This window comes from Abramis brama (assembly GCF_963993115.1).
Source record: "Abramis brama genome assembly, chromosome: 4".
Lineage (NCBI taxonomy): Eukaryota > Metazoa > Chordata > Actinopteri > Cypriniformes > Leuciscidae > Abramis > Abramis brama.
This window is the reverse complement of record NC_139966.1, coordinates 10,270,594-10,277,318: the sequence shown is the minus strand read 5'-3', so window position 1 is coordinate 10,277,318 and position 6,725 is coordinate 10,270,594.

The window sequence follows — 6,725 nt, the reverse complement described above, 5'->3', positions numbered from 1 at the left end:
TTCCAAAGCTTTCAACACCGAGATTTTTCCAAAAGCTTCTGGCTTATATCTAAATGTAAATAATTATAATACAAACTACAGAGCATTTGTGATATTCTCAATCATGAATAAAGTCAAGTACTTTGATCTTTTTATGAAAGATTGAAAAGAAATAAATACCTAAATATTTAAATTTTATTTTTCATATAAATATTTATATCTAAATTTAAATATTTTACACAAATTAAGAATTTTTATCTCAAAATCAAATTTGTGATAGGAAAGAAATCTTACTACTTTTGACCGTAATTTATTAACTAAAATAGTTAAAGATAGAAAACAAAACTATATGTGAAAAAAAAACAAAGTGCATTGTAGTAAAGGGCCATGACACTGAAGAAATAGCTCCTTTAACACAAGCAATTTGATTATACAAGTTGTATATGTTCTTTGTTACAGTCAGAAAGTGAAAAACATCTGATGAAAATAAAACATTGTTAGAAGAACTCTATGGTATCCCTTACGAAAATTAACCATGGTTTTACTATAGTAAAACTGTAGTTAACTATGACTGTAGTAACCGTGGTATTTTGGTGCAGTTTTGATACCATGGTTTTACTACAGTTATATTGTAGTAATATTATAGTAAAACTGTAGTTAACTATGACTGGAGTGACCGTGGCTTTCTCCAAAAACCATGATTACTATGGTTTTACTGTAGTATTACCACAGTGTAGCCATGGTTTTACAAAATTATCTTGAATTACATTTAAGCCATTTACTTACAACAAACATCTACAAAATAACAACAGAAAGAAGTTACCATTCTATGATACAGACTTTATTACAGAAATTACATCATCTGAAAAACTTGCATTTGTTCTCACATGTGACATAAAACAATAAACCACAAAGTTATACAAAATTATTGGTGATAAAGTGGTGCTGTGCAATGGTTAAAAAATTCAGTTGCTAATTTACAAATAAAAAAAATAGCAATTATGGCTCACAGAATCACCATTCGTGGTATCGTTTTGTTCAAGAAAACCTAACGGTGTCGAATCCCTAACACAAAGTACAAAATTATGCATTCTGTCAGCAATATCAGTTTATAAATGTATTTGGAACAGATTAAATCTCCTCTGCACCTCGTCCCAGAGGGCATGTACTTCGCGAACAAAGAAAGTGTGCCGCCACGCGCCCTCCCAGATGATTGGGTCATGCGCCAGAGAAAGGCGTGGCTTAAACACGGAACCACGCTCTGTTCTGGGCAGTTCGCCAGAGAGAGGTCCACCCCCTCCACTACAAGCTCCAACTGGAGCTTTTCGTTTGTTTTCTAATTTCGTTTTACTCTAAGTCTTTTTCTTTCATCTACCTCAGTTTGATATTTTGTCCTTTCCTTCAGTGTATTCACGAACGAAACGAATTTAAGACTAATTATCTTTCGTACGTGCTGCAACTGAGTTCCCTATCAAGGCTACGGAACTTCGACATTACGGATGTCGTATATGGGAACTCCTCTCATCCTTCACTTCCGCTGAAATCTTATAGGCTAACGCCAGCAGAGCTGGCCAATTGACGCAAATATGCTAATACTGAACCTTGTGCAGTATAAGTGCAGCGCCACTATAAGACAGGGGTCTCTAAGCGAGGGCAATGAGCCATGTTATCCCGTGGAGGGCGCCCCCGCCGCCGCCGCCGCCTCGCTCTCGCTCGTCTTCAGCCTCGGGCCGTCAACCTCAGGCTGCAGCTAGACAGCAGCCAGCGCCTCGCCCGGGACCGGATGCCCGCAGAGGCCGAAGCGGCCAGTGGCAGGGAGCGGGTAGCAAGAGGACGGCTCGGAGGAGCCCGCGCAGAAAACCCGCAGCGCCCCCTGCGAGACCCAAGCAGTCCTCCTGACCGCTCGGGCAAGAGGAGAAGAGAGCGTCAAGTTGGCCCCGCGCCCAAGCGACGCGCTCAAGAGCATTTAGTCTCTCAACGTTCTGCGAGCGACAAGTGCAGTTATGTTGTGAACGTTGTAAATGTTGTTTCTTGTGCAATAAAACAAACTACCACTTCACAAACAGAGCTCTTTTCCCCTCTTGCACCACACACTGTGTTACCCGCCCTGCCCTCGAGCAGCGCAGAGTCACGGTCATTAAACATAAATGTTCCCAGCCCTTATATAGCGGCGATGACCGCAGCGGCGATGACCGCAGGTTTAGATCGGCCCACACTCAGTCGGTTTCAGGCAGCGTGGGAAGCTATTCCGGGCATTTCACCATGGGTGTTAAATATAGTTCGGCACGGGTACACACTTCAGTTCAAACGCAGACCACCCCGCTTCCGCGGCGTAATCCAGTCATTAACTTTGCCCCAAAACGCTCATGTGCTGAGGCAGGAAGTGTGCAGTTTGCTCGAGAAGAAGGCAATAGAGCCGGTTCCCCCGAGCGAACGGGAGAGCGGGTTCTACAGCCGCTACTTCGTCGTGCCGAAGAAGGGAGGGGGTCTCCGCCCTATACTGGATCTGAGACCCATCAACAGAGCGCTTCACAAGCGCGCATTCAGGATGACTACTCTGAAACAGATCCTGGCGCAAATTCGCCCCGGGGATTGGTTCGCTTCAGTAGATTTAAAGGACGCTTACTTTCATATCCAAATAGTAAAGCGTCACAGGAGATTCCTGAGGTTTGCGATCGTAAATTCGGTGTACCAATACACGGTGCTTCCGTTTGGACTAGCCCTGGCCCCCCGAAAATTTTCGAAATGTGTAGACGCGGCACTTTCACCCCTCAGGTCGAGCGGGATGCGCGTATTGAACTATCTGGACGACTGGCTGATTCTCGCGCAGTCGAGAGAGACACTGGTCAGCCATGTGGAAGCCCTCCTCCGACACTTGGAGATGCTCGGGTTGAGGGTGAACGTTCAGAAAAGTGTGCTCACGCCGAGTCAGACTACCACATTCCTGGGAGTATGCTTGGATTCGGTGAGAATGAGAGCGCGCCTCACCCCCGAGCGAGCGGAGGCTCTGAGCTCTTCTCTCGGTCGCTTCAGACCTGGCAGGCTCGTCCCACTGAAAGAGTTTCAGAGGCTACTGGGATGGATGGCAGCTGCTTCTTCAGTGTGTCATCTGGGGTTACTGCATATGAGACCGCTTCAGCACTGGCTGAAAGCGCGCATTCCCCCGAGTGCGTGGTATTCCGGCCACAAGCGCATTATGGTCACTCACGGATGCGCCCGCGCCCTGGCCCCGTGGAAGAACACGGATCTTTTCAGCTCAGGTGTTCCTATCGGCATAGTGACACGGCGCGTGGAGGTCCTGACGGACGCTTCCTCCACCGGATGGGGAGCAGTCTGCTTGGGCAAGCCCGCCTCGGGTCGGTGGTCAGAGAAGCAATTGGAGTGGCACATAAATCGCTTAGAGCTGGAAGCAGTCTCTCTAGCTCTCAAAGCTTTCCGGTCTCGGCTGGAGCAGCGGCATGTGTTGATTCGGACCGACAACACTTCCGTGGTCTCGTACATAAATCGCCAAGGCGGTGTACATTCCAGAGCCCTATTCAAGCAGGCGGAATCCCTTCTGCTGTGGGCAGACCGGTTTTTCCTCTCGGTGAGAGCGGCGCACATCCCCGGTGTTCTAAATCGCGGGGCGGATATGCTCTCGAGGAGTGGGATTCCTCAAGGGGAATGGAGGCTTCACCCCGGGACGGTTCAGCTGATATGGAATCGTTTCGGCAGAGTGGAGGTCGACCTCTTTGCAACGAGCGAGAATACGCATTGTCAGATGTTCTTCTCGCTGTCCCGTTCCCCCCGGGAGATGGACGCGCTAAGGACGCGATGGCCGAAAAGCTGTCTCTATGCCTTTCCACCGGTAAAAATTTTGCCCATGGTGTTGTGCAAAATCAGGGAGGAGAAGGCGGCGGTGACTCTGGTAGCCCCGTACTGGCCGAATCGGGCTTGGGTCGCGGATTTGATAGAGTTACTGGCAGGGCAGCCTTGGGAGATTCCGCTCAGGAAGGACTTGCTGTCTCAAGCGAGCGGATCGATCTGGCATCCCAGCCCCGCGCTGTGGAGCTTACATGTGTGGCCGCTGCAGGGTCGCTGAGCGGGCTGGATGCACTGCATTCGCGAGCTTTGAATACCATCGCGGAAGCGCGAGCCCCGTCAACTAGGCGCCTGTATGCTCTGAAATGGGGTGTTTTCTCAAAATGGTGTCAGAATGTCGATATAGACCCAGCGAGCTGCTCTGTGTCGGATATTCTACGCTTCCTTCAGTACAGGATGGATGAAGGGAGCCTACCATCTACTCTGAAGGTATATGTGGCCGCTATTGCCACGTTTCATACCCCTGTTGACGGTCAGTCTATCGGTAGACATGCGTCGGTGACACGGTTCCTCAGGGGAGCTAGGAGATTATGCCCTGCACGGCCGCCTTCTGTGCCGCCGTGGGATTTGGCTTTGGTCTTGGAGGCTTTGTCACGACCGCCTTTTGAACCCTTGGCTTCGATCGCCATTAAGGAGCTTTCGGTTAAAACGGCGCTGCTTCTCGCTCTCGCTTCGGCGAAGCGGGTTGGGGATTTACAGGCTTTCTCTGTGAGTGAAGATTGTATTCGCTTTGGACTGGGAAACTGTAATGTGACGCTCAGACCGAGGCCGGGTTACGTCCCTAAGTCGCTCAATACCCCGTTCAGAGCGCAGATTGTTTCTCTGCCTGCCCTGTCCGCTGAGGCATCTACCTCTCAGGGTTCTGATGCTCAGAGTGCTATTTGCCCAGTCAGAGCGCTCCGGGAATACATTTCTCGCTCGGCCGCTTTTCGTCAATCGGACCAGCTATTTGTGTGCTTTGGTGGGTGCAATAAGGGACGAGGGGTCTCTAAACAGAGGCTTGCTCACTGGATTGTGGACGCTATTGTTTTGGCGCAGGAATGCCCCCTTAACGTCAAGGCCCATTCGACTAGGGCGATCGCCTCCTCGTGGGCCTGGACTAAGGGTATGTCTATTCAGGATTTATGTCTTGCGGCTGGCTGGTCTTCTCAGAACACGTTCGCCAGGTTTTACAAATTGGATTTGCCCTCTGTAGCGTCTCGAGTGCTTTCGGTGAGTTGATTGCATTACGCAGCATTGAGAGAGCTGCTCTGCGCTTTGCTCATGAGTTGTTCTTGTGCTATTTGTGTGTGTTTTTAGACTGTGTCACCGCAATGCGTTGGCTTTCTCTACTGTTGTTGCCCTGTTGCTAAGACAGTGCTAACTTCCCCGGTTATACTGCTCGGCATATGCAAATTCTGGCAGTGTTTTGTGAGCTTGTGATTGGTTCCTTTGGACCTATCAGAGGTTAGAGGTTCGCCATTGGTCAATCTTGGCCTATCAGATGCTCGCATGCTGGGGGGGCGGTCTTGGTATTGGGTTCTGTTGTCAGTGGTTTGTTATGCTGCCACGGCGGGATTCTATACAGTTCCCATATACGACATCCGTAATGTCGAAGTTCCGTAGCCTTGATAGGGAACGTCTCCGGTTACTTTCGTAACCTCGGTTCCCTGAAAGGCAAGGAACGAGACATTACGCTCGCCGCCGTGTTCGCTTGATTTAAGCGTTTTTTGTTCGATTCTGAATGGAATTGGCGCTGCACTTGCTTTATACTGCACAAGGTTCAGTATTAGCATATTTGCGTCAATTGGCCAGCTCTGCTGGCGTTAGCCTATAAGATTTCAGCGGAAGTGAAGGATGAGAGGAGTTCCCATATACGACATCCGTAATGTCTCGTTCCTTGCCTTTCAGGGAACCGAGGTTACGAAAGTAACCGGAGACGTTATCCATCATCTACCTCCACCGGAAGAAACTTCGGGACACGCGGCATCCGCATCTTTTTCGAACCAGCTACACAAAAGGGGCCATATCAAAGCAAGTACATTCAAATTTCGCAATCTGAAAAGAAATGCTTTAAGGTTGTCTAGAACTTCCTAAAAGCCTTTGGGTCTCATTTGAAGTAACTGTTTGAACTGTTTTGCCCTGAGAAGATCTTTCTCTTTCTCTCTCCCACACGCTCTCTCTCACACACACTCTTTCTCTCTCTCACACACACTCTTTCTCTCTCACACACACACTCTTTCTCTCTCTCACACACACTCTTTCTCTCTCACACCCACACTCTTTCTCTCTCTCTCTCTCACACACACTCTCTTTCTCTCCCCCACTCTCTCTCACACTCTCTCTCTCTCTCCAATATTTCGTATTTCAATTATTTTGTATTGTTCGTTTGATATGCATATTTACTCCTGCGTGATTTAAGTAGTCTATGTATCCTTAGTCTGTTTTATTAAACTCTGTAATCTTTTGAGTTGAATCTGTCTCATTGTGTTCCTAACCTGAAGTCCCTGAGAATGTGATTTAAGGCCTGGCTTCACAGACAGGGCTTAGATTAGACAGGATTAGGCATTAGTTAAATTAGGACATTTAAGTAACTTTTATAAACATTTTTAGTGTGTATCTTTGTGTAACTGTGACATATTTTATATGTCAGTGCAAGTTGCTTTCAGTTAAAATGGCTCAAACATGCATTTTAGTCCAGGACCAGTTTAAGCCTTGTCTGTGAAACTAGGGGTTAAAGTATTAATTCTGCAAAAACTGTTTGTTGTCAGTATTTTACTGTTATTCTTCTGCATTAATGTATAAGATGTGTTTTATTACTGTATACCTTTTTTATTGCTTCAAATATTGTTACCATTAGACACAAGAGTAGGTAATATACAGTGTTGCTTTTAATGAGACTTTCA